At 40.6% G+C, this 19,770-nt stretch overlaps 1 protein-coding gene across 4 annotated transcripts in view; it reads left to right on the forward strand.

Annotated features, from left to right (window-relative positions):
• The first annotated feature begins 985 nt into the window (after window positions 1-985).
• The window catches only part of Wwp1 (WW domain containing E3 ubiquitin protein ligase 1), a 139,288-nt gene continuing 120,503 nt past the window's right edge, over window positions 986-19,770 (forward strand). For 3 of the 4 annotated variants that reach the window (XM_045143223.1, XM_045143227.1, XM_045143226.1), the window contains exon 1: window positions 1,011-1,059. The gene's annotated coding sequence lies outside the window, so the exon portion shown is untranslated. Of the gene's footprint in view, window positions 1,060-19,770 lie in introns of all 4 variants that reach the window. The other variant, XM_045143224.1, reaches the window with a different exon arrangement.

Here is a 19,770-nt window from a genome sequence, read left to right on the forward strand (position 1 = left end):
AGACCTTGGTTATTTCTCTGCAGTTAAAGACTAGGCCATTTGTGAGTACTATTGTTGTCACTGACTTCTATGCACAGTGTAGCCTTTCTTCCGGAAGCAATGCAGATTACCAACTGCACTTTCCTAAACCGGTGGACTCACTTGTATCATAGATGCTGTGTCTCCTCCGGACTGTTGTGTACATGAACTACATGTACTTTCTTAGTAAGTATTATTTGCTACTGGGCTCATGCCGTGTCTGGAAAAATGAACAATTCTTTTAAACTTTTTATTGAAAACCACCATACATACACACACTAATCCCTTCCCACCACCCTTCCTTTTCTCCCTCCCTCGAATTCCTTCTTGAAAGTGAAAAATCTGATTACTAATATAAACAGGACCCGAGTCTTGGCACGACCACCTGCTAAACGTAATTATTTACTGTCGCAGTGGGTGCTAAGTCACACAGTTGGGTCAAGGAGAACTCATTAGCAGCCTACTTCTTCCTTTGGTGAAGTGCTAAGCAAAGAACGTCAGCGGGAAGACAGCAGCAAGCGACCCCGCCCCTCCCCTGTGAAAGCCCCGCCCCCGAGAAGGCCCCGCCCCTCCCCAGAGAAGGCCCCGCCCCCTGCCCCTATAGGCTGGCCTCCTCCTCCTCCTCCTCCTCCTCCTCGGTTCGGCCGCTTGGAAGACCAGGAGGAGCAGAGTCTGTGCACAGGCGGCCTCGGCGCGCCCTCGTTGCGCATGCTCGCGGGGAAGGAGCCGGATTCCGGGTCTGGACTTGGGGGCGCGGCGCGCTGTCCCCGGACCGACCGACCGGCGGGGAGGCGCGTGCTTAGTGCGCGGCCCCGACGCGACGTGCCTGCGGCGCGCTCCCGCGGAAGGGAGGTGTGGGGCGGGCCGGGCCCGGGTGGGGCGGGGGGAGGGCCGGTGTCCGCGGACGCGGCGGCGGCGGCGGCGGCGGGCGGGTGCGGACGGCCTGGGCTGCCGGGGCCGACGCCGGCCGGCTGCGAGATGGCGATCCTGGGCGCTGAGGGCTGAGGGCGCCCGCCGCGGGGACGAACCGGCAGCGTCGCGGTAAGGAGACCCTCCCTCCCTCCCTCCGGCCCTTCCCCTCCCGGGGCGGGGTCTCGGGGCTGCCCCTGCCGGCCCGGCCTGTGCCCGGGATCCCGGAGCGTGGCGAAGTGTTTCGGCGCCCGCAGTGGCCGCCGCCCGCGCCCGGCCCCGCGCCCACCGGCGCGAACTCAGCCCCGGGCTGACGGCGCCCCGCGGCTCCTCCCACCGCAACCCCCCAGCCTCCACCTTTGCTGACCCGCTAGGCTCTGTGACCTTGCCGACGTGACGAGCCCTTATCTCGGCTGGAGACCTGGGCCCGTGCCTGGGAATCTTCCTTTCAAAGGTGCACTTTGCGGATCGCTTTCACTACATCTGAAGGAGCCCTTTTGGGCGCCCTAGGACTGTGCGGTCCTTTCCCTGACGCCTCCATTTGAAGTTGTTTCCCCTGCCGAAGAAAAGGCATATCTATTAGATTTTAGAAGTATTTTCTCCTCCACTAGGAGATATTTTGCAGGTGCTTGGTTTTGTGGGGTTTTTTTTCCGCCTTTATTTGTTTTTATTTCTGTGTATTCGAATGTGCAGTAAGATTTGAGTTTCTGTTCCAAAATGCTGCTAGTAATAGCAGTAGAAAAAGATCATGCTCAGAGTTATCTTCTGCCTTTTTTTAAAAAGTGTTTTCACCTGAAATACCTGGTTTATAGATTTCTATAGGAGTTCGTGCTTAAATGTACTTAACCTGTCTTGCGAAGTCTGTGTATAATTGTTTGCAAGCAAACTTTATCTTTTAAAAAGACATCCTTTTATTTATATGACTTGCTTTTAGCTATAAAGTCGAGTATCCACGGTGACAGACTGAAAAATACTATTTTTTATAAATGGTTATTAATATTTTTAAAAGTGAAAGTATGGTCAAGTGCTGGATTCTTTTGACATTGAGACATGTGGAGACAGGTTCAGTTCTTTGGGACACAGTTTATGAACATCTTCAAATAGTTCTTCATACAAAATACAGAAGTGCTTGTAAGACCAAGGGCACCATGGTTTTGAAACTCTGGATGTCGCAGATCAAATCTCTGCCTTGAAAGGGATAGTAATCTGTGCTGTTTACCTCATGTTGGCTAAAATTTCTTTTATTTCCTTGCACAGTTATTAGGCATCCATTGCATGACTGTGTGAGATGTTTTGAGTATACAAATAAGTGTCATTTCCCTTTATAGCTTAGGTGGGTAGGTGACTGCATAGGATTATACACAAATGCCCATTTATGCCTGTGTGTATGAATGAATGGTAGGGTCTCACTGTAGTCCATTCTGGCCTTGAACCTGGCATTGTCCTTTTCAGCCTTTCTAGTGTTGGGGTCACAGGTGTATGCTGCCATGTAGAGCTTGCCTTTTAATATATAGATAAGTTTCATAAATAATATAGAAATCCTCTCAATTCAAATTCATTGCAGCCAGAACTTCAATTGTATGGCAAGGTAGAAGTAGGAAAAGTAGATCATAGAGCTTCTGGTTTGGGGGATGTTGGATTTCAAAGATGACTTTTCATAGGTAGGGAAAAGTGATCCAAGGAAAGAGAAGAATTTAAGAGTGAAGTGTTTATACATTTGGGGAGAGGCAAGTAATTATATTTAGGTGAAGTACACAGTATATGGACTAGGATACAGGGTGAAAAAGCTTAAATATAAATTGAGACCAGTAACAGATTTTGCATGTGTGAGAGAGATATGTATGTTCATATGTTTGTGTGTGGGGGGGTGGGTGGCACATCTGCATGTGTTTGTGGAAGCCAGAGGTTGACATTGGGTATCTTCCTCTATCACTGTCCATCTTATGTTATTGAGTCAGGTTCTCCACTGACCCTGGCATTCACAGATTCAGCTAGACAAGCTAGCTAGCAAACCCCAGGGATTCTCCTGTCTCTGCTTACTCAGTGCTGGGATTGTAGGTGCAGGCCTCCAGGTTCAGCTTTTACTTTGGCACTTTACCCACTGAGCAATCTCCCAGGCCCCATGGATTTTTTTTAAAAAAATATTTCCATTTATTTGCAAGCAGAGAGAATGGGCTCACCAGGGCCCCCAGCTGCTGCAAACCAAGTGCAAGTGCATGCACCACTTTGTGCATCATGCTTTACCTGTGGTACTGGGGAATTGAACTCAGGTCATTAGGCTTTGTAGGGAAGTGCCTTAACTGTTGAGCCATCTCCAGCCGCCCCCCCCCCCCAGCTCGCCTATAGAGTTTCTTTAATGTCAGGATAATGACTGGACTTAATAGGCAGTTACAGTTCCACAGATGACTTTTGAGTTGGGAGTGCAACCATTCTAAACCTTTTAAAATTAATTTGATGGCATTGTACAGTGTGAATTGAGAAAGGAAGAGCTTGTAGGTATATAACCTTTGGGCTTCTGTAGCCATAGGTAGCAAGGATCCAAGCTAGTGGGAAGGAAAAAGGGAAGCGGTATGCACGTAATTTGATGAGCAGTAAAGAAAGTTAAAATAATTGGTCCAGGTTGGGTGGGAGACCATTGGTAGTATGGAAGCATTAGCCTTAGCATGTGGGCATTACTTTTTATAGCCTTTGAGGGATTACTAACCCCATTGTGAAACTGAGGAAATCTGCTGGTTTGGGGAAGTACTGTATATATCTCAGATTCATGTGTATAATTTTAGGAGAGTCTAAAAGCCATTTGAAGCTCCTGTATGAAACCTATAGGGTGGGAGCAGTTCTCAGAAGAACTAGGAAATTGTTAAAACGGTAGAACTTCCAGACCCTTACCTTCACTAATAAGAACCCCCACTGTAGAAACATACTGTGTATGCGTCAACAGACATAGCACTTGTGTTAAGGTTTACAGTTCACAGAGTTTGCCTTTGATTATTTGTTGTTACAGAAGAAACTAACCCTGGAGTTTTGTATTATTTGCTGCTAGTTAGCAAGTGGGAAAACAGAAGCAAGTGTGTTGATACTGATGATTTATTTTCTTTTTTTTAAAATTTTTATTTATTTGCAAGGAGACAGAGAGTGGGCCGGGGGGAGGGGGAGCGAATGTGCGCACCAAGGCCTCCAGCTGCTGCAAACCAACTTCAGATGCATGCTACAGGACACTATGCTTTACTGGGTTGTTAGGCTTTGCAGGCAGTGCCTTAACCACTGAGCCATCTCTCCAGTTTCAACTTTCTTTTTTGTATGAAGATAATGCAACTGATTTACCATCAGTTTGACACAGCTGATATCTTTAAGTGACCTCATAAGATAAGAACCAGGTGATTCCAGGGGATCCCTTCCAGTTAATGATTTGTGATTCTTGAATCTTACAGTTTCATTGGAGTATCTGTACATGCCTTTTTGTGCTTTTGAACTCATGAGTCTGAGGGATGGTTTTGGTGGATAGATAGTAATATAAGATGGGTCATTTTTATTGTTGTCTTTGTATCTTTCAGTTTGGAATGGAGAAAGAGATGATAGAAGAGATATAAGTAAAGCAAGAAACTTTATGAATGATTTAGTCTTCCCTATCCTGTATGCCTAACTTAAGAATTAAGAATACAGTGCTCTACATTCAGGAAAAAAAAAAAATACTTCACAAATACTTGAAATGGGGGTTATATTCATATAATTTTCTAAACAAGATGAGGGTAACTCTCACTAGTATGGTTAAATCATTGTTGAAAGCTATTGATTCTCTGCACCCATGTGATTGTCTCACTGGTCAGCCAGACAGAGCCATGTTGCTTCCTGTTCTGACTCTAAAACCTTGATTTTATGATTATTAGAAACACTGAATTCCTTTTGCCTGTTATATAAAAATATAATATAGTTTTAAGGACAGCAGAAAACCCAGTAACTTGACTTTTATAAGTAATGTCCAAGGAACTAGTTACTAATACAAATGGAAGAAAAATAAATCTATGGAAAACTATACACAAAATTTCCTGGTGGTGTTGCTGCTGTTGTTTTTTTCTGCTGGCATTGAAATGAATACTTCATAATGTTGTTATGGCATTTCCAATCCTCTTACAGCAGTTTTTGATAGTTTATCATTTGATTCTTACGACAGTTGAGAATTAGGTAGATTAAGAGGGAATCATTATGTTTTAAATGGATATTCTCATGCTTAAAACAAGCTTAAAGTTTTAAATTTTCTGTGTAGTTAGTAAACGGCCAAAATTAGAACTAAAAGCCACTTTTTTGGTACTTGGTTCATGGGTTTCCCCCGCCCTACACTTCTGGTTCTTTACCTACCATGGAACTGTAGCTGTAGGCTGTATGTGAAGAGGTGATATTTACTTGTGAGAGAAGTACTTTGGGCTTTTTTGTACTGTGATTTGAAATTTATAAGTAACTAGTCACAGATTATTATCCTCTTATTAAGGATAAAGCAAAGATTGCCTTATTCTTTGGAGAAGACACTGATAAAATGTAGGTATTCATTTGAAAATTTGATGACTTTAATTCTGTTAATTTTGAAGATAAAGTTAGATGATAAAAGCCCTTAGAAAAATGTTTGGTTTTGGATCTGTTTTTATTTTTGTGTATATGTGTGTGGTATGTGTTTGTATGCATGTTCATGTGTTTGTATATGACATGTATGTGGAAACCAGAGGTCAGTGTCAGGTGTCTTCAACTCAATTTTTGTCCATTTTATTTTTTGACTCAAGAGTCTCTCACTGAACCTAGAACTCACTGATTCAGTTATACTGGCCAGCCAGTAAACCCTAAGGTCCTCCACCTCCTCAGCACTGTGAGTAAAGGTACGGGCCATCGTGCCCAGCATTTTATGTGGGTGTGGGAATCCAAACTCAAGGACCTTTTGCTTGTGTGGCAAGCACCTAATCCACCTCCCCAGAGGAAAACTTGTTTTTGGAAATCATAAGCAGAATATTATTCTAAACCATGTATTTTGTGACTTGCCATTACATACCAAGTATTACTGTACACACATACACCATTATAAAAGCTCTTGGTATACATTTCAGACTCATTTTAAATAATTTTGTGTGAATTTTTTATTAAAACTGTATGTTTCAAAGACAGTTCCCAAATCATAGTGAAGAGTATTTCTGAAACTTACTACCATTTCTTCATAGAATATACTGGTGGAGTTACTATATTATGCTCACTGCTGGGGTACAACTTTGAGAAACAAACATGAAACCTGTTCTTTTGGAACTTGGGGATTACTGGCATTCAGAAAAGCATAGACTATCTCCTGAGATTGTAGGATCTGGAGAGAGTAATTATGCCCTCTTCCTTTCCTGGTATTTTAACAAATTATGCAGAAACACAAAGAGCCAGGTAAACATTATTTCACTTATTTACTGATAAGTAAACACCATTTTATTTGATTGCAGTTTTGCTCTCTTGGGTTGAGCTCATTTGGGCAGTTCTGATGGTTTTGTTCATCATCATCCTGAACTGACAGCTCAGCTGGGGCTGCACATACCCCTTTTCTTTTCTTATAGTCTTGTGGTCTTTCTCTCCATTTGGTCTTGGTAGCACAGTTGTCAGCCTTACCTTTTAGCCTGGTATTCTCAAGAGTGTGAAAATGGGCTGGACAGATGACTGGCAGTTATGGCACATGCATGCAGAGTCTAACAACCCAGATCCATTTCCCTAGTGCTTCCATAAAGCCAGATGCACAAAGTGGCACATGCAACTGGAGTTCATTTGTGGTGGCTGGAGGCCTTGGTTCATTTTCTCTCTGTTTGTCTCACTTCTTTCTAACTCACTCTGCTTACAAATAAATAATTAAAATAATTTTAAAAAAATTTAAAAGAGTGCAAAAATAGAAAGAACCAGGCTTTCTTAAGGTATGTTCCTGGGACTGCCACAAAATCACTTCTGCCTCATTCTGCCACAGGTTTTGTCTAAATTTAAGAGGAGGGTACAAACAGTGCAAGCACATGCATTCAATTTGGGGCTACCTTGAAATGGATACCACAGATTTTACTGATGTATAGCATCAGCTGTATTATACAAAGCCTGTCTTCTGGAACACTGTTTTAGAAGCTGAAGTTTAGGCCGCTCACTGCTTTCTCCAATCTGAACTTTGGACCTGGGCCTTCCAGAGATGAAGCTAAGTCTAAAGTGCAGAGGACAGTACCCTGGGCATACTACATTGATATAAGTAACCAGTTCTTTCCTTGGTTAGAAAGGAAGAGGGGCTATGTGATGATTATTCTTCCTTGTCAACTAGAGGCGATTTAGAATCACCATGGAAACTCACCTGTGGCAGTGTCTTTGAAAGGTGTATCTAGAAAGGTTTAACTGAACTGGGAAGACTCACCCTGAATGTAGACAGCACCCTCATCGGGGTGTGGTTCTTTTCTTTCTGCTTCCTGACTATGGATGCAGTATGATCAGCTGCTTCATGTTCCTCCTTCACTGTTGTCCCTGCCATGATGGAGCGCACACTCAAACTGTGAACCAAAATAAACCTTTTCTTCCTTAAGTTGTTTTTGTTCAGGTATTTTTTCATAGCAGTGAGAAAAGTAGTATAGAAAATTAGAACTGGAAATGTGGGCATTGTTGTACTAAATCTGACTATAGGGTTCCTACGCCATTGGAACTGGCTTTTGGAAGGAACTTGGAAGAGCTTGGAGCTGTGAGCTAGCACAGCCATAGAATGCTGCAAGAAGAGCTTAATGGGACTCATCGGTGGGAGTTTGGAAGTCCAGAATGCTGAAAGATATGCCAACAGTGGAGGCTTAGCTCATGAGGTTTCAGAGGGTATAAGAACTCTATTGGGATCTGGGCTGCACCATTTGTGTTATTTTCTAGCAAAGAATCTGGCTTCGTTCTACCTCTGTCCTGAGTGAGACTGAATTAAAAAGTAATGAGCTAATTTCTTTGGCATTCAAGCTGCAGCATGGGATGGTAGTTTGGCTGGGGAATGGCCTTCATAGCCTCGAGTGTTGCATATTCAATCCCCAGCTGGTGACAACTTGGAAAGTAGAGCCTTGCTGGGGAAGTGTGTTGCTGGGGATGGGCTTTGGGGTATTACAGCTTAGCTCCCTTAGCCAGAGCTCAGCTTACTCTTGCTTCTTCTTGCCAGCTGATATGGTAGAATATGGTAGAGGTGATGTCCAGCCTCTGCTCTACCATCCATTCCATGCCATGATAAAACTTCCCTTAAGATTGGAACAACCCCCCCAGAAACACAATGATAACTATAACACATGGTTACTGCTCATGAAACTTATTACCATTTCTGAATCATGGTTACTGTTCTTGTTCAGATGTAATGAGAAAACAGAAAGATAGCAAAAATGCTCACTTTGGTGAGGAAAGGAAGGAACATGTTTAAAGTTGCAGTCAAATGTGTAGGAAAGGAAGCTGTAATTATAACAGAGATTTACACTACCAAAGAGAAACCTTATGCACTGAGCCAATATAAATGGTGCCCTGAGAGTAAGAATCAACCTGTCAGAGGGTCCAGCTTTTAAAAATACAAATACAGGGCTGGTGCCTGCCTGTCTTCGAGTCTGACAGATAGCAAGATACAACAGTGACACAAGCATGCAATGTCACACATGTGCACAAGGGGGCACATGCGTCTGGAGCTCGTTCATAGCAGTTGAGAGACCCTGGCATGCCCATTCTCTCTCTCTCTCTTTCTCTCTCTCTCTCTCAAATTAAAAAAAAGAAAATTGAAAGGAGAGTGCCTAACCTGAGTCATCACAGGGGTTTCCTGCTCAAAAACAATCACCTAGGGAACTGTTTGCCCAGGGTCACCCTGGAAGGCATGCAAGCTGCTGCCACTGTGGCCCAGTGGGATCAGGCTACACCTCAAGTTGGCAGTAGACAGTGGTAACTTCATCCCCATGGCACTAATTTTGCTGGCATGAAAGAAACAAGAGTGAGGGAGGGTTCCTGAGGAGTTGGAACAAAGTTCTGCAAAGCCACTGAAGACAGGCAATGTGTTATATGGTTGGAGTCCCTGCAGGGACTCCCTAAGGGCATTATGTGAAAATATAAATGTGGAGCCTGAGTTTCAGTGGATTCTCCAGCATGTCAGTAATGGTGGGACTATAGGGTATGCTGAGGAAAGATGTAGGTACAGAATGGAGCTGGCCCAAGAGAGAAGTCCCATGTGATATAGGCAGCAGAGCTAGAAGGACAAGTAGTAACCAAGAACATTGTAGCCTAGATGATTCCATCTTGCATTCCAGATGCTAATGGAACCTCTTGGTCTTGGTCTTCCTTTAGTCTAATCTTTCCTTGCCTTGTCCTCATTTCTCCCATTTAGAATGAGAATGTCTTCTCTTTACCAGTGGATATTGGAAGTATGTAACCCAGTTTCATGAACTGGGTCAGACAGTGCCCCATGCCCACAGTAGGTAGAGTGTCATCCCTTCATTTCTTGTGACTCAATGTAAGACCTAAGGGAGTAGAGCAACTTGGCCAATTTTGCTGACCTTGACTGTCTTTGGGGTACTTGTAATTCTCAGCTGTACTTTTTGTTTGTACTGTTTCTTAAAAGGTTGAGATGAACCTTCTTTGGGGAGAGGGGATAATAGGGAGGATACTCTTTCCTTCTGGAGTCCTTTGGAGCCCTCAGGGAAAAGGAAGGGGGAAGGTAGTGTGCCTTCCTTCCTGACTCAGGGGCATGGATTGTTAGCTAGTTTTCTCACTGTCTTTACTTACTGTCACTTTGTTTTAGTTTTCGTACTATAGTTTTTGTTTTTTCAGAATAGCTACTAAGCAAAGGCATAGCTGACTGAAATGAAGGGAGTGAATGCTTACTTTTTATTCCATGATAGTTTAGTGGAATAATCAATTAATACATTTCATTGAAAGAATTACACTCAAAAATAGGTCCTTGCAGCCTATAGCAAATCTCATTGCTGATTTCTGAAAATAGTGCATTGGAAGAGTTTAGTAATAAAATATGCTGAGAAACATGATTTACAGAATTAGGCAAGGCTGGAGTACAGAAGAGGGATAGAATTATGTGAAGGTACTTCTTGACATTCTTCCTGCCCTTAATTACTTGGGTGGTTAAAAAAATGTCCTTGCAATAATAGAATTGTAGGTATAGTACCCTTATTTAACTAGGGAAAACATGTTCTTTTGATTGTTGTTTAGTATACCTATAATTATTATTAAATAGGATAAGTGGAAGGCAACTGTTAAGTCCTGACTTGAAATAGTATATTGTGGCAATAAATTAGTCCCAACTTGCCACATGTTCCATCCAGTCTTTGTATGTGTAAATGGGGAGGAGAAAGTAAAGTGGACCTGTTTTGTGTGACTCTTTACCTTAGAAGTAGACAAATTGAGGCAGACATGGTGGTTTATTTAAGAGGCCAAGGCAGCAGGATTGAAAATAATTATTATAAAATGGAAAGCATGGCTTCTTCAACACAAACCCTTAAATTATTTGAAAATTCAAGCCAGTAGTCATTTCACTGTGGGCCATTCATTTGTTCTGAACAGAACTTAGATTTGGTATGTATAGAACTGCATATGGAGTCTTGCCTTTTAATTGAAAAAATCAGTTGCTAAAAGGTTAAGGATTAATCTCAGGAAGTTACTGACTCAGCATCTCTGGCAGGGTACCAGTGATGATTTGGCTGTGCAGCCTGGGTACAAGAAGTTGTTAAGATCATCATTTGATTAAATGTGGTCAACTAGTATGTCAAGGTGCAGGCTTTGCTTAATAGTCATCTGAGGTACTTGTTATACATGGGTTATTAATGCCTTTCCAGGTTAACACTGTGGGCCTTGAGAAGAGAACTTTTAGCAAACATCTCAGATGATGTTACACACTTTAATTTGGGAACTGCTGACAGAAACTGAATGTGTAATTTAGGATCTTGGTGTGGTCTGTCAGAGATCATTTTTCTAGCTAAAGTGTTCCTTACTACCCATGTGTAATGTAAATGTAAAGAGAGTTTAACATCTGAACCTTCCTGATGTTTAAAGGGACTTAATAAGATAATTGACAAAGATGATGTGGACAAACTGTGGAAACCTGATGCGGGATAGGTACAGCCAGTGAAAAGGCAGTGAAATGATGCTGGCTTCTTTATTCAAAACTTTCTTTTGAAGGAAGACATTTCTTAAAATAAAAAAGCACCTATTTGTAGGAGTTATGTTAGCTACTGTGATGATTTGTTAGTCTGCTCGCTTTTTGCTTAGCTCTGATCAGCCAACTCAGAAATAGATACTATGATTGAAGTATGTCAAATGTGGAATTTGGGCTTCTGTAGAAAGTAGGTTGGCTGTAGGCGTGATAATATCTTTTGGGAAAAGGCATCACTTAGCATAAGGGTATTAACTTGGTTAGAAAATCATTAGAAAAGCTTGAAATTTTATGTCAGAGAAAATGTTTTAAAAACTTGAAGTTAGCTTTTATTGGTAGTAACAGCTTTTGCATGTCCCTAAACCCTACTCTGTTCTGTGACCAGCAGGATCCCCAAGTCTATTCATATCCTCTGTTGGAATAGGGGATCTTTAAATTGGGGCAATTCCTGGAAAAGCCTAAAGTATGGTTGAAACAAGCAGAGGTTATTGTGTCACTGTACCCTGTGGTGAAGAGCATAGCAAGCCTGGGCTTTTTCTAAATTGGAGTGGGCTCACTGGCATTGCTGCTTGAGGAGCCTATTGTTTCTGGGCTGGGTTTCACTCTTTGTGGACCGCTCTACCAGGGGAAACAATAGACCATTTCTTTCCGTCCTGTGACCTGTGGAATATAGTGTCAGTGTTTAGATGTGAGTACCCAGAATGCAAAGCATACATCATACTTGGGAATTTCATTTTTGTAGGTTAAACTTTTTGGTAATTAGAATTTGTTTTATAACTTTGTTTGTAATTTAAGTTTTTCTTTAAAATATGGACTAATAAAAGCTTGATCATAAATGAAGGAAAACACATGTAGAATTGAGTTCTTGTACTTACTTTGCTGATTATATGATACTGGTCATGCTAACCGGACTTAAACTTGAGTTTTATCAAGTATATAGTGAATATTGTTAAGTTAAATGAGAATAATAGTTCATAGATATGTGCTTTAAACCTGGCACTTAGCATTAAATGTTTACTAAGAGGTATTGGTGCTATCTTCTCCTTCATTGATTCTGACCTAATTCAGAACTTTCTGTTTTAGAAGGCAGTATACTCTATTAATTATGTCACATAAAAACCCAGTGGAGTCTAGGACAGTCCCTGTACTGGCAGATGTTTTAAGTGTGAGCAAGAGAACAGTACCCAGACCTTACTAAGTGAGTTCAGATCCACAAGTTAACTTTGAGGAACTTTCAGTTCTTACAGCTTTCTGTACTTTTGAATTTGTGGATAAAGTATTGTATTGTAGCTGTATCCTAAATTGGTAAAAATCTGTTGCAGTGAGGTTCACATTGATGGTAGAAATCACCCAACCAAGAGCAGCTTGTGGGAAAAAGGTTTATTTTGGCTTACAGTCTCCAGAGGGAAGCTTCATGATGGCAGGGGAAAACAATGGCATGAGCAGAGGGTGGACATCACCCCCTGGCCAACATAAGGTGGACAACAGGAACAGGAGATTGTGGCAAACACTGGCAAGGGGAAACTGGTTGTAAACCCATAAGCCCACCCCCAATAATACACTGCCTCCAGGAGGTTTCAATTTCCAGTTGCCATCAGCTGGGCAAACTAGCATTTCAGAACACCTAAGTTTATGGGGGACATCTGAATCAAACCACCACAGAATAATATTCTAATAGTTTAGCTATTTAATTAACTATCTCAATTTAGAAAATTTCTTTATATACTATTTTGGTTTCTAACTTCCTCTAGTATGAAGAATATTTAATAAGAATTTATATTTTGCACCATACTTTACATTTCATAGGAAAAATATTTGTAAATAGTAAATAACATTATGTATCTATTACTTCATTAGCTTTAAAATATCTTGAAATTGGTAGGGTTTTTCTTCTCATTTTGCTTGTTTGTTAGTTTTAAGTGTTTGTGGTTATTTGTGAAATAGGATTTTGCTGTGTAACTCCGGCTGACCTTGAACTCCCCATCCTCCTTCCTTTACCTCCTGAACATATCCTATATTCCTGATTCTAGAAAGACTTGCAGTTCCATAGGGTTAGCAGTTTTTTGTTCCTCACAGAACTATATTAATTTGGTGTCCTCATTTTTCAGGTAAGAAAAAGAAGCTTGGGTTAAATATACACAAATCGTGGAGGTGAAGTTTGGACTTAGATCTGTCTGAATTAAAAACTGTTCTCTGCACTAAGAACCTTGGGTCATGACATCCTGGTGCCTTAGTGTGGAAGAGTACTGGCCTGGCCAGCAGGCAGGGATTGGTGCGTGTGGAGGAGATTTGTGTTTCCCAGTCTTGTCTGTCAGCCTCTCTTCAGTTCCAAGTATTCATGACTCTGCAGCTTCCTAAAATGCAGCAAACAGCAGCCTGTCCTCCATATCAGTGGGTGCCTTTCTCAGAGCTTCAAGAAGCCTTGTATTAAGAAAAAACTTCCTTGTGTATGGAACATGTTCAGGGCTTTGTTCTCTGTCATTCATCTCTTGAGCAATACAGTTCAACAGCTATTTACATGGCTTGTGTATTGTGTTGGGTATTACAGGTGCTCTAGAGGGACTTGAATTATATAGGAGGGGCTGGAGAGATGGCTTAGCAGTTAAGGCATTTGTCTGCAAAGTCAAAGGACCCAGGTTCAATTCCCCAGGACCCATGTAAGTCAAATGCATAGGGAGGCACACACATCTTGAGCTCATTTGCAGTGGCTGGAGGCCCTGGTACACCCATTCTCTCTCTCTCTCTCTCTCTCTCTCTCTCTCTCTCTCACTGTCAAATAAATTAAAAAAATAAAATATTTTTAAAAATGTTTTCAAGTATATGGGAGGATACTTTATATGCAAATACTGTGCTACTTTGTACATGCAGCTAGCATCTGTGGATTGGGTATTACTTATGACTTCCAAGGGATGGCTATGTTGAGAAGCTTTTTCTACATGTCTACTTGAGTTCATTTTGAAAGTTTGGAACTCAAAAGTTTTCATGTGTTATTTGAGTAATATTTTCTTAGATGATATAATGCAGCACATGAGTGGGAACCCATTTTCTACAAATGTTTACTAAAGGGGAAGAAATTACCCAATGGAGCGAGGGGATGACTCCATTGATAAAGCGTTCACTGCTGAAGTCAGAGTTCCCAAGGCTCATACCCAGACTTCATGGAAAATGCCTGAAGCTTTGGCGGGGTTCTATAATCCCAGCGTGCTGAAGGCTATAGCAAGATAGTAGAATTTCTCAGAAGCTCAAAAAACATAGTAAGATGAGGGCTGACCTGAAAGTGGTCCTCTGAACTCCATACACACGCTGTGGCACTTGGCACTTGCATGCCTGAGCTACCATACACACAAATACATACACATACACTGGGAATTTTAAAACATTATCAAATACAGAAGGTTTTTGCTTGAAAAGTTGTGGCATTTTGCTGTTGGATACATAATATTGCATATTATAAAAAATGGCAAAATGGTAGGTTAGGAAAAAAAAGATGCTATCTAATTTTCAGTACTGATACCATTTAAGTACAGTCCTTCATTGATACAATTGAAGTTCAGCATTACTATTTAAACAAATATTTTGTTTATTTACTTGCAAGCAGACAGAGAAAGAGGGAGAGGGAGAGAGAATGGACACACCGGGTCTCTAGCTTTTGTAAAAGAAGTCTAGATGCATGTACCACTCTGTACATCTGGCTTTATGTGGGTACTGGGGAAGTGAACCCAGGTTGTTAGGCTTTTGTAAACAAATGTCTCAACTGCTGAGTCATCTCTCCAGCCCAGATCTTTTTGTTTGTTTTTTCAAGAAAAACAAAAAGAAAGAAAATAAAAAAAACAGGAACCTGAATCAGTTGTGGTGACTTACCCTTGTAATTCCAGCACCCCAGAGGCTGAAGCAGGATTGCTGTGAGTTTGAAGTTTGAAGCTAGCCTAGTCTGGAGTGAGACCTTGACTTAAAAAAAAAGCAAAATAGAAGGAAGAAACAGAAAAACAGTAATCATCATCTTAAGCATAGGAGAAATAAAGTGTGTTAATACATAATTAGTAAAATATATTTAATTTTTTTATTATAGTGAGGGAAGGAGGAGATAAGGAAAGGTCAGTGTGATAATAGATACAGTAATGCTACCCAAATATTACAGTTTAATTTTTAAGAACTATATCCTTTTTGGTTAAAAATTGGAAGTTACTGCTAAATTTGATGAGTACCTTTCCCTTCTTCACTAGTATTTTCCAGGAGAAAAAGCATAGGTAATTTTTATATCCTTTTTTAGAAAGTAGGATATTTCATTTTGGGAAAGTTGATAAGAAATATTATTTACTTTGGTCTATGTAGAGCAATATCACCATCTTGTGGCCTTCTGGAATATTGTTGTCAAAGTTACATTTTCACAACTATGAGCATACTCATCTGTCTTGTTAGGCAAAGATTCCCTCAAATTTGTAATTGATTGTTTTTTTTTTTAAAGCAAGGGTGTTGAGTAGAAGATAAAATGTGTATATGGGGGAAATAATGGTATAATGAAATCAGTTGTTACGTTGGTACAATTATGATTAGGTAATATTTCACATTTTTTTTAAAAAATGTTTATTTTTATTTATTTGAGAGTGACAGACAGACAGACAGAGGCAGAGAGAATGGGCATGCCAGGGCTTCCAGCCACTGCAAAGGAACTCCAGATGTGTACGCCCCCTTGTGCATCTGGCTAATGCGGGTCGTGGGGAGTTGAGCCTCAAACTGGGGTCCTTAGGCTTCACAGGCAAGCGCTTAACTGTTAAGCCATCTCTCCAGCCCAATATTTCACATTTTTATTAATTATATAATGCTTTCAGTGAAATAATTCCAAGCTAAAAACATGTCCATTTTGTGATCCATTTTTTATTTAATAAGAAAACCATGGAGGTTCCTTAAACAGCTAAAGATTGATCTACCATATGATCCAGCTATAGCACTCCTAGGCATATATCCTAAGGACTCTTCTCATTTCCTTAGAAGTACGTGCTCAACCATGTTTATTGCTGCTCAATTTATAATAGCTGGGAAATGGAACCAGCCTAGATGTCCCTCAACTGATGAGTGGATAATGAAGATGTGGCACATTTATACAATGGAGTTCTACTCAGCGGTAAAGAAAAATGAAGTTATGAAATTTGCAGAAAAATGGATGGACCTGGAAAGGATTATGCTAAGTCAGGTAACCCAGGCCCAGAAAGCCAAGCGCCACATGTTCTCTCTCATATGTGGATCCTAGCTACAGATGATTGGGCTTCTGTGTGAGAAGGAAAATACTTAGTAGCAGAGGCCAGTAAGTTCAAAAGGAGATATAAAGGGAAGAGAAAGGAAGGGAGAAGGGTACTTAATAGGTTGGTATTGTATATATGTAAGTAGAAGGATTGAGATGGGGAGGTAATATGATGGAGAATGGAATTTCAAAAGGGAAAGTGGGGGGAGGGAGGGTATTACCATGGGATATTTTTTTATAATCATGGAAGATGTTAATAAAAATTGAGAAAATAAAATAAATAAAAATAAAATAAAATATATAAAGAATATATACAAAGAAGACCCAAAATTTTGCCAACCTATAAATAGGCCAATGAACTGAATAAACAATTCTCAAAAGAAAAAAAAAAAGAAAACAAAGACAGAGAAATTCACATGCTCTGTCTTATTCATTTAGTGAGACCTTCTGTTTATTTTACTATAAAATCTTGTTTTCTAAACTAGTGACTCATGGAGGAGGAGTATTTTTGCATTAATTTTTATACTTTTTTTTTCATTTTGTGATAACTTTTTCTTCTGCTTGATGTGGGGTTTCATGTTGCCAAGGCTGATGTTGAATTCCTGGACTCAAGTGATCCATCTTACCTGGAACTAGGAGGCTGGGGAGACTGCACCTGGTCATCTTGATCCTGGTTTTTTTTTTTTTTAATTAATTAATTAATTTATTTGAGAGTGACAGACACAGAAAGAAAGACAGATAGAGGGAGAGAGAGAGTGGGCGCTCCAGGTCTTCCAGCCTGTGCAAATGAACTCCAGACGCGTGCGCCCCCTTGTGCATCTGGCTAACATGGGACCTGGGGAACCGAGCCTTGAACCAGGGTCCTTAGGCTTCACAGGCAAGTGCTTAGCCGCTAAGCCATCTCTCCAGCCCTTGATCCTGGTTTTAAAGGGAGGAAAACAAAAATAAAATTATAGTGATTCATTTTAAAAACACCTAAAAGACAGGTGGGGATATTGCTCAAAGTAGAGTATTAGCCTAATGTGTACAAGGCATGGATTAGTCCCCAGCACCATTAAATAAATAAATAAATAATAAGAAATTTCCTAACTGTAACCCTACCTCTAGAATAAATTGGGCCATATGGTGTTAGTGCTTGTTTATTTAGTAGTTTGTGAGATGTGATTGATGGGAATATACTTTCTGTGTGCCAGGCTTTGTAGACTACAAGGTGGATCCAAAGTAGAGAGGGTTTGTCTTGGTACTTTTGGAATTCATTAGGAAAAACAAAGCTGTTTTAATGACACAAAGGTTTGAAATCAGGGATCCTGGGTAAAAATAGCTATAATTTACTCTTTCCTTTGGTTTACTCACCATATAAGTGCTTTGGGTAGTTTTTCTATTCTGAGGGGTTTATTTTGGAAATTTGCTTCAATTTCACAAGCATAATACATAAGGACATAAGTATTTGTGGAAACTCAAAACATCTCTGAAACAATGGGTTTCCTTGTGAAGTATAAGTAATTCAGCCTGTGTAGGTTCAGTTAGGTTCTAGGGGCTTGGTATTAATATCCTACCACCACTTATAATGTTTCTGTAGGAAAAATTGTACCATGTTGTAAGTAGCCATCTTTCCTCAAATTTCGTGTATGTGTCTGTGGAAGCCCAAAGGACATTTTGTGTGTTGTTCATCAGGAATACCTTCTGCTTTCTTTTGAGATAGGCTCTCCCTTTGGCCCTGAGCTCTAGCTGAGCAGTGAACCCCAGGGATCTGTCTGTGTCTGCTTTCCCAGTGTTGGGATTACAAGTGGGTGCTGCCATGTCTGGCTTTAATTTGTACATGGGTTCTGCGGATCCAACTCAGGTCCTCATGTTTGCAAGATACACACTTTACCGACCCAACTGTCTTCCCTTCCCCTCCTCAAACTTTTGAAGCCCATTGGATGTTTGCTTTTGGATTAGCTGACTACTGAAGTATTTGGAATTGTTAGAGTGTCCAAGTATAATAACTTTTCTCTTATTTATTACTTTGCCTCTTTAAGTATTTGATTAGACAAATAAGCACTTTAGGTCCTTTACTTTTGTACTGGACTTTTAATATGTGTGATTATTTGAAATCAAACTGGAGAGGTGGGTGTAAACGTGGAGCTAAAAGTTAGCAGGGCCAAGATGGGAGAGGATATAGGTAGTTTTATAATACCTCCCATATAATATTTCTGCATAATTTAAAAGTTTAAACTTCGATTTTCTTCATAATCATTAAAAGTTTAAATTTTGTGCTAGATAGGTATTCCTTCAACCACTATCACCATTCTGCATAGTTTAATATTTTCTTAATAGAGAGTCTTTACTTAATATACGTTTATTATTTAATAAGGAACACACAATAAGCTAGGGGCTGAATTAAAATGAGTAATGAAATTTAAGGCATAAGGAAGTGACAAAGAATTAAACATGCTTACAGTGTGAAGAAAGCATAAAATGGCTAGTTCAAAATAATAGCAATAACATCCAAGCCAAATCATGGAAGAAATTAGAAATTATGTAGGAGATGGGCTGGAGAAATTTCTCAGTGGTTAAGGTGCTTGCTTACAAAGCCTGATGGCCTGGGTTCAATTACCAGTACCCACTTAAAGCCAGATGCACAAAGTGGCACATACATCTGGAGTTTGCTTGCAGCAGCAAGAGGCCCTGGTGCACCCATTCTCTGTCTCTCTGTCTCTGTTACCCAAATAAATAAATAGAAATAATTTTTAATATATTATTTTTATTTATTTATTTATTTGACAGAGAAAGAGGGACAGAGAGAGTGAGAGAAAATAAGTGTGACAGGGCCTCCAGCCGCCGCAAATGAATTCCAGACGTGTGCACTTCCTTGTGTATCTGGCTAACATGGGTCCTGGGAATGAACCTGGGACCTTTGGCTTGGCAGGCAAACACCTTAACCACTAAAGCCATCCCTCCAGCCCAAATAGAAATATTTTTTAAAAAGAAATTATGTAAATGAGAGGTGCATGTAGGAAGCAAAGTAGGTAAGAGGTTCATAGTGATTTATATTAGATGTCTCCCATAATGTTCGGTTCCCATCTGATGGCAGTTTGGGAGGTGGAGCCTTGCTGTGGGAGTTGTGTTTTGGGAGCTGGCTTAGGGGAGTTATGGTCAGCTTCTCATTGCTAGAGTTTCGCTTACCCTCCTGCTGCTATTTTCCACTTAACTGTGGCAGAGATGAAGTACAGCCTCTGCTCATGCCATGTTGTTCCCTGCTATCGTGAAGCTTTCCTTCAAGACTGTAAACCAAAATAAACCATTTCCTCCTGTCACCTACTTTTGGTTGGGTGTTTTATTCCACCAACATGAAAGTAAGTACAAGGTGGAGATGGTATCACATCTCTGTTACGATCACCTAGAACTTCAGCAGAGCTCCCACGTGATTCTGACAGGTACCCATGCTGGCAAAAGTTGGCAGTCTAGTAGAAACATATGTGCC

The sequence above is a fragment of the Jaculus jaculus genome, chromosome 2 (assembly GCF_020740685.1).
Source record: "Jaculus jaculus isolate mJacJac1 chromosome 2, mJacJac1.mat.Y.cur, whole genome shotgun sequence".
Lineage (NCBI taxonomy): Eukaryota > Metazoa > Chordata > Mammalia > Rodentia > Dipodidae > Jaculus > Jaculus jaculus.